Source organism: Anomaloglossus baeobatrachus, chromosome 3 (assembly GCF_048569485.1).
Source record: "Anomaloglossus baeobatrachus isolate aAnoBae1 chromosome 3, aAnoBae1.hap1, whole genome shotgun sequence".
Lineage (NCBI taxonomy): Eukaryota > Metazoa > Chordata > Amphibia > Anura > Aromobatidae > Anomaloglossus > Anomaloglossus baeobatrachus.
In genome coordinates, this window is record NC_134355.1 from 72971291 (window position 1) to 72994401 (window position 23111).

Sequence of the window (23111 nt, forward strand, 5' to 3'; positions counted from 1 at the left end):
TGTTTGTAATACCCTGATGGCAGCCCTGCTGATGCCTGTGGAGAGGACTGATACCTGTGGAGAGGCCTGATACCTGAGGAGAGGGCTGATACCTGTGGAGAGGCCTGATACCTGTGCAGAGGGCTGATGCCTGTGGAGAGGGCTGATACCTGTGGAGAGGCCTGATACCTGTGGAGAGGGCTGATACCTGAGGAGAGGGCTGATACCTGTGGAGAGGGCTGATACCAGTGGAGAGGGCTGATACCTGTGGAGAGGCCTGATACCTGTGGAGAGGGCTGATACCTGAGGAGAGGGCTGATACCTGAGGAGAGGGCTGATACCTGTGGAGAGGGCTGATACCTGTGGAGAGGGCTGATACCTGAGGAGAGGGCTGATACCTGTGGAGAGGGCTGATACCAGTGGAGAGGGCTGATACCTGTGCAGAGGGCTGATGCCTGTGGAGAGGGCTGATACCTGTGGAGAGGCCTGATACCTGTGGAGAGGGCTGATACCTGAGGAGAGGGCTGATACCTGTGGAGAGGGCTGATACCAGTGGAGAGGGCTGATACCTGAGGAGAGGGCTGATACCTGTGGAGAGGCCTGATACCTGTGCAGAGGGCTGATGCCTGTGGAGAGGGCTGATACCTGTGGAGAGGCCTGATACCTGTGGAGAGGCCTGATACCTGTGCAGAGGGCTGATGCCTGTGGAGAGGGCTGATACCTGTGGAGAGGGCTGATACCTGTGGAGAGGCCTGATACCTGTGCAGAGGGCTGATGCCTGTGGAGAGGGCTGATACCTGTGGAGAGGCCTGATACCTGTGGAGAGGGCTGATACCTGAGGAGAGGGCTGATACCTGTGGAGAGGGCTGATACCAGTGGAGAGGGCTGATACCTGAGGAGAGGGCTGATACCTGTGGAGAGGGCTGATACCTGTGGAGAGGGCTGATACCTGAGGAGAGGGCTGATACCTGTGGAGAGGGCTGATACCAGTGGAGAGGGCTGATACCTGTGCAGAGGGCTGATGCCTGTGGAGAGGGCTGATACCTGTGGAGAGGCCTGATACCTGTGGAGAGGGCTGATACCTGAGGAGAGGGCTGATACCTGTGGAGAGGGCTGATACCAGTGGAGAGGGCTGATACCTGAGGAGAGGGCTGATACCTGTGGAGAGGCCTGATACCTGTGCAGAGGGCTGATGCCTGTGGAGAGGGCTGATACCTGTGGAGAGGCCTGATACCTGTGGAGAGGCCTGATACCTGTGCAGAGGGCTGATGCCTGTGGAGAGGGCTGATACCTGTGGAGAGGGCTGATACCTGTGGAGAGGCCTGATACCTGTGGAGAGGGCTGATACCTGAGGAGAGGGCTGATACCTGTGGAGAGGGCTGATACCAGTGGAGAGGGCTGATACCTGAGGAGAGGGCTGATACCTGTGGAGAGGCCTGATACCTGTGGAGAGGGCTGATACCTGAGGAGAGGGCTGATACCTGTGGAGAGGGCTGATACCAGTGGAGAGGGCTGATACCTGAGGAGAGGGCTGATACCTGTGGAGAGGGCTGATGCCTGTGGAGAGGGCTGATGCCTGTGGAGAGGGCTGATACCTGTGGAGAGGGCTGATACCTGAGGAGAGGGCTGATGCCTGTGGAGAGGGCTGATACCTGTGGAGAGGCCTGATACCTGAGGAGAGGGCTGATACCTGTGGAGAGGGCTGATACCTGTGGAGAGGGCTGATACCTGTGGAGAGGGCTGATACCTGTGGAGAGGCCTGATACCAGTGGAGAGGGCTGATACCTGTGGAGAGGGCTGATACCTGTGGAGAGGCCTGATACCAGTGGAGAGGGCTGATACCTGTGGAGAGGGCTGATACCTGTGGAGAGGGCTGATACCTGTGGAGAGGCCTGATGCCTGTGGAGAGGGCTGATGCCTGTGGAGAGGGCTGATGCCTGTGGAGAGGGCTGATGCTTGTGGAGAGGCCTGATACCTGTGGAGAGGGCTGATACCAGTGGAGAGGCCTGATACCTGTGGAGAGGCCTGATACCTGTGGAGAGGCCTGATACCTGTGGAGCGGCCTGATACCTGTGGAGAGGGCTGATACCTGTGGAGAGGGCAGATACCAGTGGAGAGGGCTGATACCTGTGAAGAGGCCTGATACCAGTGGAGAGGCCTGATGCCTGTGGAGAGGGCAGATACCAGTGGAGAGGGCTGATACCTGTGGATAGGGCTGATGCCTGTGGAGAGGGCTGATACCTGTGGAGAGGGCTGATACCTGTGGAGAGGCCTGATACCTGTGGAGAGGCCTGATACCTGTGGAGAGGCCTGATACCAGTGGAGAGGGCTGATACCTGTGGAGAGGGCTGATACCTGTGGAGAGGGCTGATACCTGTGGAGAGGGCTGATACCTGTGGAGAGGGCTGATACCTGTGGAGAGGGCTGATACCTGTGGAGAGGCCTGATACCAGTGGAGAGGGCTGATACCTGTGGAGAGGCCTGATACCTGTGGAGAGGCCTGATACCTGTGGAGAGGCCTGATACCTGTGGAGAGGGCTGATGCCTGTGGAGAGGGCTGATGCCTGTGGAGAGGGCTGATGCTTGTGGAGAGGCCTGATACCTGTGGAGAGGGCTGATACCAGTGGAGAGGCCTGATACCTGTGGAGAGGCCTGATACCTGTGGAGAGGGCTGATACCTGTGGAGAGGGCTGATACCTGTGGAGAGGGCTGATACCTGTGGAGAGGGCTGATACCTGTGGAGAGGGCTAATACCAGTGGAGAGGGCTGATACCAGTGGAGAGGGCTGATACCAGTGGAGAGGGCTGATACCAGTGGAGAGGGCAGATACCAGTGGAGAGGGCTGATACCTGTGGAGAGGCCTGATACCTGTGGAGAGGCCTGATACCTGTGGAGAGGCCTGATGCCTGTGGAGAGGGCTGATGCCTGTGGAGAGGGCTGATGCCTGTGGAGAGGGCTGATGCTTGTGGAGAGGCCTGATACCTGTGGAGAGGGCTGATACCAGTGGAGAGGCCTGATACCTGTGGAGAGGCCTGATACCTGTGGAGAGGGCTGATACCTGTGGAGAGGGCTGATACCTGTGGAGAGGGCTGATACCTGTGGAGAGGGCTGATACCTGTGGAGAGGGCTGATACCTGTGGAGAGGGCTGATACCTGTGGAGAGGGCTGATACCAGTGGAGAGGCCTGATACCTGTGGAGAGGGCTGATACCTGTGGAGAGGGCTGATACCAGTGGAGAGGGCTGATACCCGTGGAGAGGGCTGATACCCGTGGAGAGACCTGATACCCGTGGAGAGGCCTGATACCTGTGGAGAGGCCTGATACCTGTGGAGAGGGCTGATACCAGTGGAGAGGGCTGATACCTGAGGAGAGGGCTGATACCTGTGGAGAGGGCTGATACCTGTGGAGAGGGCTGATGCCTGTGGAGAGGCCTGATGCCTGTGGATAGGGCTGATGCCTGTGGAGAGGGCTGATACCTGTGGAGAGGGCTGATGCCTGTGGAGAGGGCTGATGCCTGTGGAGAGGGCTGATACCTGTGGAGAGGGCTGATACCTGTGGAGAGGGCTGATACCTGTGGAGAGGGCTGATACCTGTGGAGAGGGCTGATACCTGTGGAGAGCTCTGATACCTGAGGAGAGGGCTGATACCTGTGGAGAGGGCTGATACCTGTGGAGAGGGCTGATACCTGTGGAGAGGCCTGATGCCTGTGGATAGGGCTGATGCCTGTGGAGAGGGCTGATACCTGTGGAGAGGGCTGATACCTGTGGATAGGGCTGATGCCTGTGGAGAGGGCTGATACCTGTGGAGAGGGCTGATACCTGTGGAGAGGGCTGATACCTGTGGAGAGGCCTGATACCAGTGGAGAGGGCTGATACCTGTGGAGAGGTCCTGATACCTGTGGAGAGGGCTTATACCTGTGGAGAGGGCTGATGCCTGTGGAGAGGGCTGATGCCTGTGGAGAGGCCTGATACCTGTGGAGAGGGCTGATACCTGTGCAGAGGGCTGATGCCTGTGGATAGGGCTGATGCCTGTGGAGAGGGCTGATACCTGTGGAGAGGGCTGATACCTGTGGATAGGGCTGATGCCTGTGGAGAGGGCTGATACCTGTGGAGAGGGCTGATACCTGTGGAGAGGGCTGATACCTGTGGAGAGGGCTGATACCTGTGGAGAGGCCTGATACCAGTGGAGAGGGCTGATACCTGTGGAGAGGTCCTGATACCTGTGGAGAGGGCTGATGCCTGTGGAGAGGGCTGATGCCTGTGGAGAGGGCTGATACCTGTGGAGAGGTCCTGATACCTGTGGAGAGGGCTGATGCCTGTGCAGAGGGCTGATACCTGTGGAGAGGCCTGATACCTGTGGAGAGGGCTGATACCTGTGGAGAGGGCTGATACCTGTGGAGAGGGCTGATACCTGTGGAGAGGGCTGATACCAGTGGAGAGGGCTGATACCTGTGGAGAGGGCTGATACCTGTGGAGAGGGCTGATACCTGTGGAGAGGGCTGATACCAGTGGAGAGGGCTGATACCTGAGGAGAGGGCTGATACCTGTGGAGAGGGCTGATACCAGTGGAGAGGGCTGATACCTGTGGAGAGGGCTGATACCTGTGGAGAGGGCTGATACCTGTGGAGAGGGCTGATACCAGTGGAGAGGGCTGATACTTGAGGAGAGGGCTGATACCTGTGGAGAGGGCTGATACCTGTGGAGAGGGCTGATACCTGTGGAGAGGGCTGATACCTGTGGAGAGGGCTGATACCTGTGGAGAGGGCTGATACCAGTGGAGAGGCCTGATACCTGTGGAGAGGGCTGATACCTGAGGAGAGGGCTGATACCTGTGGAGAGGGCTGATACCTGTGGAGAGGGCTGATACCTGTGGAGAGGGCTGATACCTGTGGAGAGGGCTGATACCTGTGGAGAGGGCTGATACCTGTGGAGAGGGCTGATACCTGTGGAGAGGGCTGATACCTGTGGAACCTGCTGTGTACATGAGATGAAGGGTTCTGCATGAATGCAGAGTTACAATATTCATGATTATTTCAGTAGTCAGACGCCTACCATATGTGTGCATGGGATCCATGATAAATATATGATTGTAGATGGTCTGACTGATTGCTGGGGAACAGCTAGTCATGAAAATGGAGGTCCCTTGTGCATGAAGTGTTAGTGCGCATGGGTGGCCACCGCTTTTATGCATGTTAGCTATTGTTACTATTGCCCCATAGAAGAGAATAAATCTGTAGTCACTTGTGGTGAGGGAGCGTGCTCAGCACTGCTCGGAACATGATTGAGCATTGGGGTGCTCGTGTACTCGCGGAGCTCCGCCAAGTGTTGCGAGTGCTCGAATAATGAATCGGTTGACGACCACAACGCACAGGCTGGCTTCATTGCATGATGTGTGCAGGCACCGCAGGGAGAGCCGTCCGTAGTCTCTGAATGGCTCTACCGGTGTATAAAACAACGTTCTCAAATGTAGAGTGACCAAAAATAACAAACCCGCCCTCCCTCCTGCCGGAAATGCTTTCTGTCTGGCTGGCTGTATGTAGGCAAAGACCCAAACAGGCCAATCATTGACTTTCCATAATGTTCTTTACTCACGTCATGCTCATCCGAGCGTCTGACCGGCTTGAATCGAGTAACGAGCATTCAACCATTTTAGTCGTGGTCACCCATTAGTGCACGCACTAATATACTCATGATCTGTTCTTCCAGTCAGACCTCAGTGATCATACATTCACCTATTCACAGGATACGTCATAAATGCATGATTGTGGGGATCTGACACTGGGGGGATCATGAGAACAGGGGTCCCATGTAAATGTAGGGCTAGTTAGTGATTGTCACGAACCACCGGGGGGGTCACTCAGAAATCCCCCGCGCTGGCTACCAGTACGTCACAATCGGGGGGTAACAAGTGGGGGTCACCCCTCCTTTATACCTCCCGACCGACAGACAGAGCACGTGATGCGCTCTCTAGCGCCCCTCTTATAGTCAGGCCAATTATGGAATTGCCCGACAATAAGCAAGGAGGCCGCTATACTACTTATGCCGATTATTGAAGGGTCCCCGGTGAGAGTAGGGTATATATTCCCCCGACCTCCGCGGGCGGAATATATAAAATCTCCCCGAATCTCACTGGCCTCCCCACAATAATCCTTGGCACAAACTCGCTGCCACCAACCGCTTCACGGTAACTATTAGCCGAACACACAGACGTGGGATTCAAGATCGAGATAACAGAACAGCCCAAGATTAATTATATAATTTAATCAGCCTAAAGCACACTAGAAACTACAATATATACAATAGGAGATCTACAGAATATACATATGTCAGAGTACAGTTACAATCAAAGCATGGGTTACAAACAGGCATACACAGTTCCAGCAGTTACCTTGTGCGTCTGGCCACAGGGGGGCGCCGTGAACCAGGTTTCTAGGATCCTTCCCACAGATGTTTCCTACACGTGACCCCCAGCGAAAGAACCCTGGAAAATGGCCGAAGTAGGGTTATCAACCTGGGCAAATCCAGGTCCCCTCCTACCTTAGTGACCTCAGAGGGAGCACTGCTCCACCCCTGGCTGGAGTTATGGACAATATCCACAACATGGAATATGGGCCATAACTTTGCCTGGGAGCGTCGTAGGCGGACGCCAACGCTCTCATTGTGACAGTTATGAATTTAGCTACAGAACGAGAGGACTCATGACTTGTCTACTAGTTCCCCATTGGCTGATATCACGCCTGGGGTACTTCCCAATGTCCTACTCCCATAAAAAAGGTGTGCCAGCATCGTCCGCATGCCGAGACACCATTTTTATGGTTGCCATATTTATCGGAAATATGGCTTGCGAGATATGAACCATATTTTACTGGAGTCGTTCTGTCTGGATACTTCCAAGCTTGCTAATTAGATAGCAGCCCCTACCACAGGGTCACGGCAGGGAGTCATCCTGTGTCCATTGTTCCCACATCATCTAATCTCCATATCACAGGAGATGGCCATGGAGGTGTAAGTGGAACACAGACCAGTTCCTTTGACACCTATCTGCTAAACAAACCGTTTATCCCTGTGGTAAATTTTCTGATTGAAGGAGTTGTGTGAAGGAAAGGGGGGGTGACACCAGGAGAGGGCTTCCTGACATAACTTGAATATCATGATTTATCGTCATATCTCCGGATTTACCTCACACCTCCCCCCTTTTGAGGGCGCTAGGGGGCAGCACACTCCGGTGTTCCCCCGTGCGCCCGTCCGCGACCTCTCCTTGTCGGGACAGCCCGTCTGCGTTACCGTGGTCACGGCCCCTTTTGTGTCGAATGGTGAAGTTGTATTGCTGGAGCGCCAGGCTCCATCGCAACAACCTGCCATTCGTCCCGGAGACAGTGTGTAACCAGCTGAGGGGATTGTGGTCCGTCTCCACGATGAAGTGGCGCCCGTATAGATAGGGTTGCAGACGCTGCAGAGCCCACACTATGGCTAGGCATTCCTTCTCCATTGTGGAGTAGGCCACTTCCCTTGGTAACAGCTTCCTGCTCAGGTACAAGACTGGGTGCTCTTGGCTCGCAGAGTCCACCTGGCTGAGCACCGCACCGAGGCCGAAGTCACTGGCGTCGGTCTGTACTACAAACGGCCGCGTGAAGTCGGCTGCCTGTAGCACGGGCGGGCTGGACAGGGCGTCCTTTAGGGCCCGGAAGGCTGTCTCGCAGTCCACTGTCCAATCGACTGCAGAGGGCAGCTTCTTCTTGGTGAGGTCCGTCAAGGGCTTTGCCAGGCTACTATAGCATGGAACAAACCTCCTATAGTACCCAGCGGTCCCCAAGAAGGACATCACCTGCTTCTTGGTCCTGGGGGTGGGCCAGGATGCGATGGCTTCCACTTTCTCAGGCTCGGGCTTCAGTGTTCTCCCGCCTACCCGGTGACCGAGGTACTGGACCTCGCTCATGGCCAGCTGACACTTTCCCGGCTTGATGGTCAAACCTGCCTGGTGGATCCGCCTGAGCACCTGTGCTAGATGCTCTAGGTGATCTTCCCAGGTGGGACTGAAGACGGCAATGTCATCCAGGTACGCGGCCGCGTACCCTTCAAGTCCCTTGAGCAGGGTGTTGACCATCCGCTGGAAAATGGCAGGGGCATTCCTCATCCCGAATGGCATCACCGTGGACTCGTACAGTCCAAATGGGGTAATAAAGGCAGAGCGTTCCCTGGCCTTGCGAGTCAGGGGGATCTGCCAATATCCCCGGCTCAGATCCATGATGGTCAGGTACTGAGCCCCGGCCAACTGATCGAGCAGGTCATCGATGCGTGGCATTGGGTACGCATCGGCGACTGTGACAGCATTGAGCCCCCTGTAGTCCACGCAGAACCGAGTGGTTCGGTCCTTCTTAGGGACGAGGACTACAGGCGAGGCCCAAGCGCTGTTGGATGCCTGGATCACCCCCAGCTTCAGCATCTCGTCAATCTCCTGGCGCATGTGTTGCTGCACCTCCAGGGAAACCCGATATGCTGAACGCCGGATCGGGGGATGATCCCCAGTGTCCACGTGATGGACAGCCAAGTCAGTCCTTCCGGGCTGGTTGGTAAACAACCCCCGGAAGGGGTGTAGGGTGGCCCACAGCTGGGACCGTTGGTCCTCCAAGAGCTGGTGGCCAACCTCCACATCCTCAATGGATCCGCCTGCCCTAACCTGGGCTAGCATATCCAAGAGGGTTTCCGCTTCTCCCTCCTCGGGCAGGTTGCACACGGGGAGCGCACATGCCTCCCGCTCATGATGTGCCTTCATCATGTTCACATGGAAGGGCTTCCGCCTTCCACGGGCAGGGTCCAGGGTGACCAGGTACGTCACAGGGTTGAGCTGCTGGTACACGAGGTATGGGCCTTCCCAGGCTGCCTGAAGCTTGTCCTGTGGTACGGGGACCAGTACCCACACCTTTTGACCCACTTGGTAGGTCCTCTCACAAGCGTTCTGGTCGTACCAACGCTTCTGATCGGCCTGGGCTTGAGCCATATTGTTGTGTACCAGTTGCGTCACGGCCTGCATTTTGTCCCGGAAGTGCATGACATACTCGATAACCGACACTCCAGGGGTGGCGAAATCCCCTTCCCAAGCCTCTTTCACCAGAGCCAGGGGGCCCCGCACACGTCGCCCGTACAGGAGCTCAAACGGTGAGAATCCCGTTGAGGCCTGTGGAACCTCCCGGTAAGCAAATAACAGGTGTGGGAGATACCGCTCCCAGTCACGCCCGTGGGAGTCGACCAACATCTTAAGCATCTGCTTTAGGGTGCCATTGAACCGCTCGCACAGGCCATTAGTCTGTGGATGGTACGGGCTGGCCACCAGATGTCGCACCTGGACTTGCTTACAGAGGGCCTCCATCAGCTGGGACATGAATTGGGTCCCCCGGTCAGTGAGCATTTCCTGGGGAAAACCCACTCGGGAGAAAATCTCCAGCAATGCGGTGGCCACCTTGTCAGCCCGAATGGACGACAAGGCCACTGCTTCTGGGTACCGGGTGGCATAGTCCACTACCGTCAGTATGAAGCGTTTCCCGGAGCTGCTGGGGATGGCCAGCGGGCCGACCAGATCCACAGCCACCCTCCTGAAAGGCTCATCGATGATGGGCAGAGATACCAGTGGGGCTTTGGGGTGTGGCCCCGCCTTCCCCACTCTCTGACAGGTTTCACACGAACGGCAGTAGGCAGCCACATCGGCCCCCATTTTTGGCCAGTAGAAATGCTGGTTTAACCTGGCCTTGGTCTTAGCGATCCCTAGGTGTCAGGCCATTGGAATCTCATGTGCGATCCGCAACAACTCCGTCCGGAACGGATAGGGTACCACTAACTGTCGGTCCCTGGGCCACGCCTCCGGTGAACCCTGCTGGACCGTGACCCGGTACAGCCGTCCTTGGTCCCAGACCACTCGCTCCGGGTCCGAGTCCGAGGGAGGCTGTGCCGCCTGCACCTTTAGAGCTTTCAGGCTGTCGTCAGCTTCTAACGCTGCCTGAAACCCCTGACTAGATGTGGCCAGAATCGACGAGACTGTCACATCTTCGGTCAGTACCCCGGGACCTGTGTCCTGGCCTCCACCTGACTCGGCTGCCACTTGGTCAGAAGGGGAAGAGCTATCGGACCTCCGGGAGGCCCCTTGGCTTCCAGCACTCCCACTGCGGGTGACAGCGGCCACAGCCGCTGCGACCGTGGGTCGTGCCTGCTCCTCCTCCGTTCCTGACCAAGTCGCCGGTTCAGGCAGACCTACCTGGCTTCCTGACACCCCGGTTGTGGGGGAACCATGTACCGAGATCTTACCTGGGAGCACTTCCGCTCCGGGACCGGCCCCAATCTCACCTGCCTGTTCCCCTCCTGCAGCAACAGAACCCCGCTGTGAAATCTCTGGGGACCCCACATTTGCTGTGGTAGCCCCCACCCCACACACTGGTCCTCCCCCTGCAGCACCCTGCTCTCTGCTTATCCCTGCAGAGGGCAACAGATCCCAGCTCACTGGCTGATCACTTGTAGAGGCATTGTCACACCTTTCTCTGACCCCCTCTCCTGTCACAGCTGCAGCTGAGTGTGTGTCTATGGTGTCTATGCAAGCAGAAAAATCAGAGTTCACTCCCTCCTCCCTTACATCATTCATAGATAACACATTAACATTGTCCGGAGGCACGTCAGTACTGGCTGAAGGTTCAGCCCTTGGGGGGGGCCCAAACTGGGAGGTTATCTGCCCCAAATCTGTCCCAAGTAGCACGTTTGCAGGGATCCGATCAGTTACCCCCACCTCTCTCACCCCTCGCCCTGCGCCCCAGTCCACATAAATGCCAGCAACAGGCAGCGCCGGGTCAATGCCTCCAATCCCGGAGACAGCGAGGGTTTTTCCAGGTATCAAGTCTTGGGGGGACACCATCTCAGGCCGCACCAGAGTCACCTCCGAGGCGCTGTCTCGCAGTCCTGTGGTCACAGACCGGCCGACGGTGACAGGTTGGAAGCTGTCCAGGGACCTACCACCACCCCCACCCACACAATACACCTTGGGCGGCCCTTGGGACGGGGACGGAGCCGGGGCCTTGGGACGCTGAGGGCACATGGCCTTGAAGTGTCCAGGTAGGTTGCACTGGTGGCACCGTCTTGGTCCTGGCACGGGCCTGGAGAGGGGAGTTGAGGGGGACACCCCCTGCAGTCTAGGGGCAGGTGGGGCAGTCGCAGAGTTCATCTTACCCCCTCTCCAGGTGCTGCTGGTGGCTGCTCTCCTGGCCTCAGGAGCCCGATTGTTGGTGTAGTCATCGGCCAGGGCAGCTGTAGCCGTGGACCCCTTTGGCTTCTGGTCTCGGATGAACTGGCGGAGATCCTCAGGGCAGTTCCACAAGAGTTGCTCCGTGATGAACAAGTCCAGGATCTCCGGTCCGGTGGAAAGCTGCAGGCCTTGGGTCCAGTGGTCGGCAGCTCGGGCAAGTGCCCGCCGGTGGTCAGCCCAGGAGTCCTTTGGTCCCTTTTGCAGGGTCCGGAACTTCTTGCGGTAGGACTCCGGAGTGAGGTTGTACTGTTGGATCAGGGCCCGCTTGATGGTGTCGTAGCCCTGATCTGCCTCAGCAGGCAAGTCCCCAAGGATATCCAGGGCCTTACCCCTTAGACGGGGGGTCAGGTATTTGGCCCACTGATCCTTGTCCAGATGGTGCTGCAGGCAAGTCCGTTCAAAAGCAGTCAGGAAAGAGTCCAAGTCTCCATCCTTCTCCAGCACTGGGAAGTCCTCAACACGGACCTTTGGAAGTTTGGTGTCTTGAAGGTCACGTGTGGCTGATGAGGGCTGGAGCTTGGCTAGATGCAGCTGGTGGTCACGGTCTGCCTGTCGCTCTCGCTCTCGCTCTTCACGCGCTGCCTGCCGCTCCGCAGCCTCACGCGCTGCTTGCCGCTCCGCAGCCTCAGCGTCACGCGCTGCCTGTCGCTCACGCTCGGCCATGAGTATCTCGTAGGTATCCCGGTCTCCAGCCATAAGCCTGGCCAAGGCAGCTTGAAGGAGGGCCTCTGCACCTCTCAGGCCGGAGGGATTGGCAAGTGGTGATCTGCGGCACGCTGCAGAGCCAGGTGATTCACTGTCCATTTCAGAGCGGAGGACTGGCATCTGGCTCGTTGAGGACCCTTGGGCGAGCTCCTCCTCATTTTGTCCAGCAGTGCCAGGTTGTGCGATGTCCTCTGCAGAGCTGTTCTCTGGCGTCGGGCTCCTGGAGGACTCGTGGACAACCCCCTCATCGTCTCTGGCCTGAGCATCGGCCATTCCTTTGGCTTTGCTCCTGGTGCTCTCAGCCATTGTTGCAAACTTTGGTCACTGACACAGAACTGACACCTGATGTGCCCACACACCTTACAGTATCTGCACTCTGACACTCTAGTGTTGAGCTAGTCTGAAGACCCCAGCAGACACAGCTGCTGCAGGCAGTCTTTAGTGTCTGGGAGTATGGGTCTCACACTCACACACACTATTATCTCGATCCCACCGCTTGCCACCAATATGTCACGAACCACTGGGGGGGTCACTCAGAAATCCCCCGCGCTGGCTACCAGTACGTCACAATCGGGGGGTAACAAGTGGGGGTCACCCCTCCTTTATACCTCCCGACCGACAGACAGAGCACGTGATGCGCTCCCTAGCGCCCCTCTTATAGTCAGGCCAATTATGGAATTGCCCGACAATAAGCAAGGAGGCCGCTATACTACTTATGCCGATTATTGAAGGGTCCCCGGTGAGAGTAGGGTATATATTCCCCCGACCTCCGCGGGCGGAATATATAAAATCTCCCCGAATCTCACTGGCCTCCCCACAATAATCCTTGGCACAAACTCGCTGCCACCAACCGCTTCACGGTAACTATTAGCCGAACACACAGACGTGGGATTCAAGATCGAGATAACAGAACAGCCCAAGATTAATTATATAATTTAATCAGCCTAAAGCACACTAGAAACTACAATATATACAATAGGAGATCTACAGAATATACATATGTCAGAGTACAGTTACAATCAAAGCATGGGTTACAAACAGGCATACACAGTTCCAGCAGTTACCTTGTGCGTCTGGCCACAGGGGGGCGCCGTGAACCAGGTTTCTAGGATCCTTCCCACAGATGTTTCCTACACGTGACCCCCAGCGAAAGAACCCTGGAAAATGGCCGAAGTAGGGTTATCAACCTGGGCAAATCCAGGTCCCCTCCTACCTTAGTGACCTTAGAGGGAGCACTGCTCCACCCCTGGCTGGAGTTATGGACAATATCCACAACATGGAATATGGGCCATAACTTTGCCTGGGAGCGTCGTAGGCGGACGCCAACGCTCTCATTGTGACAGTTATGAATTTAGCTACAGAACGAGAGGACTCATGACTTGTCTACTAGTTCCCCATTGGCTGATATCACGCCTGGGGTACTTCCCAATGTCCTACTCCCATAAAAAAGGTGTGCCAGCATCGTCCGCATGCCGAGACACCATTTTTATGGTTGCCATATTTATCGGAAATATGGCTTGCGAGATATGAACCATATTTTACTGGAGTCGTTCTGTCTGGATACTTCCAAGCTTGCTAATTAGATAGCAGCCCCTACCACAGGGTCACGGCAGGGAGTCCTCCTGTGTCCATTGTTCCCACATCATCTAATCTCCATATCACAGGAGATGGCCATGGAGGTGTAAGTGGAACACAGACCAGTTCCTTTGACACCTACGGTATCTGCTAAACAAACCGTTTATCCCTGTGGTAAATTTTCTGATTGAAGGAGTTGTATGAAGGAAAGGGGGGGTGACACCAGGAGAGGGCTTCCTGACATAACTTGAATATCATGATTTATCGTCATATCTCCGGATTTACCTCACAGTGATCATTGACATCTATATTGTAGGTTAATAAATTAGGTTATCAATATTAAGTTAAGTACATTTTAAAGTTATAAAGATTGTCTTGAACTGATCTATCCATAGTATAGGTTATCAGATCAGAAGGGGTCCGACTCCCAGAACCCCCACTAATCAGCTGTTACTAGCTCCCCCAGTGGTCAGATGGTAAACACGGCTTCATACATTGTTTGGTGACCACTTCTGGATTCTGCAGCTGATTTCCTATTATTAGACCCACACGGATTTGATAATAACACTTAATTGCTCTGGGTTATGTTATATTTTTATTAGCTTTTCCTCAATGTACAATATGACGACCACTAGGGGGGAATTTAATGGGAATCTGTTACCGGGTTTTTCTTACCCCATCTGAGAGCAGCATGATATGTGGCAGAGATCCTGGTTCCAACAATGTATATAATTCATTGTGTTGCTTGTTGTAGTTTTGATAAAATAATTAAAAAAAATGCAGAGCTCTGTATAGCCCCACCCATTACACTGATTGGCAGCTTTCTGCCTATGCACAGCTTACATCTGCCAGTCAGTGGAGGGGCGGGATTATACAGAGCTCATAAGTATGAATGACTACAAGGGGCTGCTGATAAGTCTTTGGCTTTACCCAGAAAGAAATGAGATAGAATGATGAAACTTTACATTTATTCCACATACTCTCCACTGATGTCACTTCTTACATCGGTATTTCAAGTTCTGTAAGCCTAGTAAAAAGGATTTCGGTTGTGCCTCAAACCAGGCATCCGTAGCAGCCTTGGCATCAGAAATGGTGTGAAATTTGGTACCCTTGAGGTGTTCCTTCAGGTTTGGAAACAGATGATAGTCGGAGGGAGCTAGATCTGGTGAATAAGGTGGGTGGTTAACCAGCTGGAAGCCCAGCTCTGCCAGTTTTGCCGTGATCGCTTGTGCAGTGTGAGTGGAGGCATTGTCTTGCAGGAACACGATTCCTTTGGACAGCTTGCTGCGCTTTTTGGCCTTCAGAGCTACCTTCAATTGGTCCAAAAGTTCAATGTAATACCTTGCATTGATGGTGGAACCCTTTTGAAGGTAGTCCACTAGCAGCACACCCTCCTTATCCCAGAACACAGACGCCATCACCTTAGTGGCTGATTTTTGCACCCTGAACTTCTTTAGATGAGGAGAACCACTGTGCCTCCACTCTCGACTGCTCCTTGCTTTCAGGGTTATACAAATAAATCCAGGTCTCATCCATAGTGACCAGTCGATCCAGGAAGCTTTTATCAGTCCGGAAACACTGACAAATGGACCGGGAAGTTGTCACTCGCATGCTTCTCTGATCTGTTGTCAAACTTTTGGGAACCCACTTTGCAGAAACTTCCCCTTGTCCAAATGTTCATGGATAATGACACAAACACGTTCACGGGAAATCCCCATAATGTCTGCTATTGCTTTAGCTGAAATTTGTGGATTCTCCAGTATGAGGTTGTGCACAGCATCAACGATCTCCGGAACAACAACCACTCTCGGTCGTCCAGGACGTTCCTCATCATTGGGGCTGAAGTGGCCCGTTTTAAATTTGGCAACCCAGTTCTTATCTGTGGAATATGAAGGGCATTGATCCCCCAATGTCTGCGACATATGAATATCCATGAATATCCTTCACGGACTTTCAGTGCAGAATCAAGAAAGTTATCACTCCTCTGCTCTCAGTTGCTGGGAATATCGCATTAGACTCCACCATTTTGTTTTCCCGCGTGCGTAGAACACTGTTGCCATAAGCAACAAACACAAAATTTGAAAACATATATTAGACACATAGGGCTTTCATGTGATGTAACATTCGTTATCATAGAAACAAAAAAAGATCGCAAAGCCAAAGACTTATAAGCAGCCTCTCGTACATGGCAGCAGGTTTACTAGTCATCTAGTGATAATCTTCTACAGCTAGTAACCCAGTAAGTGACACATGACTGCAATCAGGATCTCTGTCTCTATATTATGCTGCTCTCATATTAGGTGGCAAAATCTGGTGACAGATTCCCTTTAAGGCTGATCTAATAATATCCCTATATTCCATAGGCATGCAGCCAGACATGACTGTCTTGTAAAGGGTGGCATTGTAAGATCTAGGTGCTTGTCTTAGATATTTGCTAACCTGTGGCAGAACACACATCCCAGGAGGCAGTAGAAAAAGTCTTTTTTTTTTTTCCAAATGGATATTAGGTTGTCATGGTAACACGTAACTGCATCGTGTCTGCTTTTTACCTTGTGGTTGCAATTTGCCTGTACACGTCGTCTACAAGTGAGCTCGTGTTGTAATATTCATGCTCAGGAGTTAGGTCACATATCATAGCGCTTGGTACAACGTCTGAGCACTAAGTATGCCATGTTTCTGAGAAGTCCTTTAAATTGTTAATATCAGAGGTTGTGGCATAGGAAAAGCTACAAGACAATTTCATTGTTTTAGATGGATTGTATTAAATGTAAACGCCAGCAAAATAATAAGTCATATAATAAAGATGAGCAATTGGATTTTTGCTGCCTTGTTTCGGCCTCCAGTCTGGTCCTCTGTCGCAGTTGGCCTTCATGTCTACGCCTAGCGTCCTAGGCACGTCTGCTGCTTACCATACCTGGTAATGTCATGATGTTGTCTCACACAATGTCATGATGTTGTCTCACACAATGTCATGATGTTGTCTTGTCGCGGGCGGGGAGGAGGGTGTCAGCACACTACGCTCACCCCCTTCTGCTCGGGTCCGGCGGCCGCTGCTCAGTGGTGGCTCGAGCCGTAGGCCGGATCCCGGGGGTTCTCGAGCGGCACTCCTCGCCCGTGAGTGAAAGGGGTTTGTTGGGTGTGGGGATTGTTTATTGTCCGTGACGCCACCCACGGTTGTGGTGATTTCACCACCGCTGCTCAATATGGGGATCCCGGGGATGGTGATGCGGAGCAGCCAGGTGTTGTGTTGCCCCTCCATGGGTAGGGGTTGGTGATCCCGGGGCCCAGTGATGGTGTGGAAGGTGCAGGGCCTGGTGGGCGCAGGGACGCGGGGGCAGCGCTGTGCCTTGCGGCACTGTGGTACTCACTCAGCCTGAAACGTTGACACAGTTTTACGGTAAACCACACGGCTGGAAAGACGGTTCCCACGGACGGCTGCACTTGCTCTCCCAGCAGGTGACGGTGATGTCCCTTTTCCTTGCACCTTTGTTTCTATGTTGGTCGCGATGGGTCCCCACCGGTAACCCGCTCCCCGGCTTCAAGCTGGACCGGGGGAGCTCTACTCTTTGCCCGCAGGCGCTGGCCCTGAGAAACTGGTGCCCTGGCGGTGGCGGTGCTTCCCCTAAAATGGTTGAACTGTTGCCTTCTATCGGGACTTGGTTGTTGGGGGATCTACGTCCCCTTCACTGACGGATTTGGCAAATTATGGCGACTCCTAGCCTTGCCGGAGTCCGAGAGGCCCCTGCCCTGGTGCTGACTGTCCTTTGGTCCACTGCTCCAGACCGCCGGGCCACTACCCATCCGCGGTCCTTCCAGGAACTTCCAAACGGTCCCCCTCCAGACAGTCACCGCCGTTGCTGACCTTGCTGACTCTGTCCTGCACACAGCTGGACTACTTCAGGCTTTCCTTTCTGTCACTTTTCACCTTCCTTCACTCCTCCTTTACCACTTCACTTTCACTTAGCTGTTTACTCTTTTCCGTCCCTAGCTTGGCTCCTCACACAAGCCCTGCCTGGGCTAATCTGCCTGGTTCTTCCTGCCTCCAGAGCTGTGTCCTCCTCGGTGGGCGGAGCCAACCGCCTGGCCCACCCCCTGGTGTGAACATCAGCCTCTGGAGGAAGGCAACAAGGATTTTTGGTTAGCTTTGGTGTGCCTAACTGGGGTGTAGGGTGTGGTGGTGCAATGACCTGTGACCCCTGGCTTGCCCAGGGCGTCACAGTCTCACACAATGTCATGATGTGCACTGTGCTCTTGCAAGAGCTAGTTAACGCAATAAACCCACTGCCATGGAGGACTGTACTGGAGGCCGGAACAGGATAGCACAAATTGAATTGTTAATTTCTACATACTAATGAATGTGCTGAAAAACTGGAAGGATTGCAGGCACTCACCACCGATGCATGCTGTGCAGCAAGATTTTATTTTCAGTGGAGGTTACATGGAGAGGTTTGCAGGGAGGGAAGGAAACACCATACTCGTCAGACAACGGCTGTTTCGCACCTAAATCAGAGTTAAGTGCGAAACGGCCGTCGTCTGACGAGTATGGTGTTTCCTTCTCTCCCCGCAAACCTCTCCATGTAACCTCCACTGAAAATAAAGTTTTCCTGCACAGCATGCATCGGCGAGTGCCTTCAGTCCTCCCAGTTTTTTACATTTGATGTGTTTTTGCCTTTGAATGAGCACACCGGGATGTTAAGGATCTGCCTGGATATTCATACTTCTATCAGTGTCAGCAAATTACAATTGTTTGTGCGAGCGGAGACAATAAGCGTTATTTAGTGAACAGTGCCCCAAGTTCCTCTTATCTGTAATGAATGTGCTGAGTTTGCTATGGAGCATAAGCCAGACTGCTAATGGAACATTCATGTCAAGCTCCCCATACCATCTGAGTGCAGACTGGCTTATGCTTCATAGTAAACTTAGCAAGAATTTTTAATTAGTAAGAATTATAAATTATAAATTAGTGAAGCAGTAGTGGGTGGATACAGAGGGGCTCAATACTCACTGATTCTATATTCCGCACCTAGAGGTAACATTTGGTTAGGTACCCATGCACACAAGCAGGTTTTAACCGCATATAGAGGTAACATTTGGTTAGGGACCCCAGAAATAAGAGATTACCGTGAAGTTGGTTATGGGGCAGTAATGAATTGATCAATACATTAGCTAAATATCTCTTTTTTCAAATAATCCTCAGCAGTTATGCAATGTCACATTTCATTTTTTTCCATTTTTCACATGGCTAATTGTATTTTTCATTCCTTGTGTATTATAAAGCAGTTATGCTTATTCATATTTCTCTGAATTTGGTGTGCAGCTTTCACTTCATATAGATTATAAATTAGTGAAGCAGTGGTAGGTGGATACAGAGGGGCTCAATACTCACTGATTCTATATTCCATTTTCCTCTATATGTCTTGCACCAACAGCAATCCCCCTGCTTGTATGTTTCACTATTTTCACAAGTCATTAGGTCCTTTTTTACAGCATTTAAATAAAATGGTGGATTTGTCTTTTTGATTCATCATGCCACGTATCTTGAAAGGTCATTGAGTTAGTGGAAAATAGAATAGGGAAGGGTGAAGTAAAATTTAATCAGCATTTTGCTGTAAGTTTTTTTTATCTAGCTGAGTGCTTTTGCAAAAAAAGTCTGTCAGAGCTTCTGCTCCTGGTTCTGACAACTCTGTCCACTCTCCTCTCTCATCTGTCAGTGTTAGAGATAATAGAGACTGTGGAAAAAAGAAGCGCAATAGGGTCTTACCCAAGTAGCATTGGGGGAGAAAAAGGTAAGATACTACTCACCTATAGGGGTTGTGACAGTCACAACTCCTATAACAGCATATATGTAGATAGATAAATCCACCGTCACGGCAGCGGTCCCTCGGTTTTAATAGAAACTGTGGAAAAAAGAAGCGCAATAGGGTCTTACCCAAGTAGCATTGGGGGAGAAAAAGGTAAGATACTAGAGAGATAGCAGAGATAGCAGAAGAGAGAGTGATGATGTCCTACACATATCTCCACAGCCTGGAGAGGGAAGAAAGTATGTACGGTATCGGGAGGGGCAGAGAAAACAAACTGTAGGAAAAAAAGAAAGCATGTGAAGAAGAAGTAAGTGCTGAAATGAAGCTGTGCTAATTAAAACTGCACTGTCTTTGATACACACAGGCCTCATTTCCAGACCATATTACTAGATTAGACATTGTCACAAGAGAAAAATCTTAAACTTGCAGCGCACTACAATCTGCATATCGGGACATTGATAGCGAATGACAGAATGAAGGTTGCAAACTGAAACTTATTGGTTAACTTTAGTTAATAAAAACATACGGTATATAAAAATCTTTCTGTTATTTCCACGCTGTAGATGTCCATAGCTTTTAACTGTTGGGTTCTTTGTTAAAGACTCCTCAGGGTTATATTCCTTAAGAGCAGGTGGCTGTTTTAACAAATTATATGTGTTTGATTTTGTGTTTCATCCCAGCGAGTGACAATATTCCTGACTGCTCTTAAAGGCCCCTTTACACACTGCAACATCGTAAACGACATCGCTGTAACGTCACCGGTTTTGTGACGTAATAGCAACCTCCCCAGCGACATGATGGGCAGTGTAGTGCACAATGAAACTGCCCCAGACTGTGCAGCAAGGGGTTAACCTCCAATGCTGTTTTTGTCCAGCCCCCTCTCCCGTCCAGGCCCTGCTCTTCCTTTGTTTGGGAGGGGACACCGTCCTGGCCGTTCCCGATTTCCCAATCCCACCTATAGGGTGTAATTCTACCTATATATTGGGGTCTGGGCCGGTGTCCGGCCTCTTCCCCTGGTATCCCAGGATCCGGAGCAGCTCTCCCTCCCTCCCTCCCTATTGTTAATGCTTGTTTTTTTTTTTTACTTGTTTTTCTTTTTTGGTAACAGTTTCTAAATGTTTGTACAGTGAAGTCACAGCAGCATGTGTCAACAGCATTCTGGTGAGAGAGCGGAAGTCCTTGGTCCTGTGGTAGAGTGTCCCTTCTCACCTGGAGTCAAGTTATGTTTTACAAGTTCTAAAGAGTCTGAAAAAAGTTTATAAAATATGTTTTACAAGTTTTAATGAGTTTGGAAAAGTTTGTAAAATAATAATATATCAGTAAAGCTGTGACCGATATCTGCCAACAAAATGGTGTCTGTCTTTATTTCATTAGGACGGGCCTTTATTTGGATGCAATGGTTCTTTGTTTTTGTCTGTGCAGTCTTGCAGTGTGTGACACGCATCAGTGACCTGGTCCCTGCTGTGAGGTTGCTGATCACTACACATCTCTCAGGACCATTCTTTGGTCCTTTGTTTCCCGCTGTGCAGCATGATCGCTAGAAAGTCTCAGTGTGTAAAGGGGCCTTTACAGCGACTTCCCTTTCAAAAAGCTGCTTTACAACGTCCCCAATGACTAGCTAGGTCGTACTGCAGGTCCGTATCGCTGTTGCGTCGTTTTCCAGGTTTGCCTGTTTGACAGCTCACCAGCGACTCACCAGAGACTTAGTAGCGATCCCGGCCAGGTTGGGATCGCTGGTGTGATCGCTAGAAAGTCTCAGGCGGGCTTTGCACACTACGACATCGCAGGTGCGATGTCGGTGGGGTCAAATTGAAAATGACGTACTTCCGGCATCGCATGCGACATCGCAGTGTGTAAAGGCTCGATGATACGATTAACGAGCGCAAAAGCGTTGTAATCGTATCATCGGTGCAGCGTCGGCGTAATCCATAATTACACTGACGCGACGGTCCGATGTTGTTCCTCGCTCCTGCGGCAGCACACATCGCTGTGTGTGAAGTCGCAGGAGCGGGGAACATCTCCTACCGGCGTCACCGCGGCTTCCGTAGGATATGCGGAAGGAAGGAGGTGGGCGGGATGTTTACATCCCGCTCATCTCCGCCCCTCTGCTCCTATTGGCCGCCTGCCATGTGACGTCGCTGTGACGCCGCACGACCTGCCCCCTTAATAAGGAGGCGAGTCGCCGGCCAGAGCGACGGTCGCAGGACAGGTGAGTCCATGTGAAGCTGCCGTAGCGATAATGTTCGCTACGGCAGCTATCACAAGGATATCGCTGCTGCGATGGGGGCGGGGACTATCGCGCTCGGCATCGCAGCATCGGCTTGCGATGTCGCAGCATGCAAAGTACCCCTCAGTGTGTAAAGGGGCCTTTAGGATATCTTCAAGGTTCTATCAATATTGTGGCTTGATTGCTTTCTTGTCTTAACATAATGATGGACTCTTGTTTCTCTAACATGGCCGAGTAGTTGTTTCCATATTTTGGCTTAGAATAGTTGTACAATAGGGCTTAGCGCTGTATTGAACTATGTACCAACATTGGCGCTGCAAAACAATACACAATTGATGATCACAAATTCTTTATTCGGGTTAGTGATACCATAAATGATGAGGTATACCTGTTAATTGAAAGTCAATTCAGACGACTAGTTATTGAAGATACTTAAGAGAATGCTAAGAGGGTGTAAACCTGTCATCAGAGTACATCAAGGGTACTTTGATGGAATCTAAGATTTAATATATCTTTTGGTTTGTTTCACATGTTTCTTTACTCCTTGTTTCTATATGTGCTCTTCCATTGTTTTGCTGCCTTCAGTCTGAATCTACAATGTGCACATTCCAATAAAGGGAACAAAACATCAGGAATTGGTATATAAGGTAAAGCCAGTGCAGTACTGGCACTATTAAGCACAGGCTGTACATACCATTAGTGGGCAGCTCGGATGTTTAGGCTGTGAAATCCAAGTTTGTGAAGTTTAAAAATTCATCATCTTTTTGACTGACAGTTGCACCTCTGCTGATAATATCTGGGCGGGTTATGCACATGGATTCTCGCCCCCCCACCCCCACCCGGCGCCTGTTCCTCCCTCTCTCTGGCTCTATGCAAATTTTTCAATTCCGTAACATGGCGTCGGAATTGGCGCCTGCGCAGAGCGCTTATCTCTGGCGCCATGTTTCTGAAGCCTACATTACCTACTTTTGTGCCTGAGAGGGCGGCGCATGTGCCCTCGTTTCTTCAGATCTCGTTGTGACCGCGGGAACGCACGCGGTCACAACAGGACTGAAGAACAGCTGATCTTACTGATTAGCTGCAGCAGATGATATAGTAGCAGACGTCTGCTGCAGCTAATCGGGGTAAGATCAGCTGTTCTCCAGTCCTGTTGTGACCGCGTGCGCTCCCGCGGTCACAACGAGATCTGAAGGAGCGAGGGCACATGCGCCACCCTCTCAGGCATAAGACTAGGTAATGCGGGCTTCAGAAACACTGCACCGGAGATAAGCGCTATGCACAGGCGCCAACTCCAATGCCGTGTTACTGAATAGAAAAATTTGCCACACGGCATGAAACTCGGACCGAATGGAGTGCGATAAAACATCGCATTCCACTCGGACCAATATTAACCTGTGTGTCAGCACCCATGAGCGATTATTTTCTTGTCCCCAATCGGACCGAGAAAACAATCACAGCATGCTGCGAGTGCAATGCGAGACTCTTTCTCTCGCACCCATTCAAGTCTATGGAGCGAGAGAAAGAACGCACTGCACTCACATTAC

The 23111-nt window shown here is 52.2% G+C and overlaps 1 long non-coding RNA gene across 1 annotated transcript in view; it reads right to left on the minus strand.

Annotated features, from left to right (window-relative positions):
• The window catches only part of LOC142294978 (uncharacterized), a 65575-nt gene that overhangs the window by 175 nt on the left and 42289 nt on the right, over positions 1–23111 (minus strand). Inside the window, exon 2 of the long non-coding RNA XR_012751334.1 lies at positions 19342–19436. This is a non-coding gene — a long non-coding RNA (uncharacterized LOC142294978). The remainder of the gene's footprint in view (positions 1–19341; positions 19437–23111) is intronic.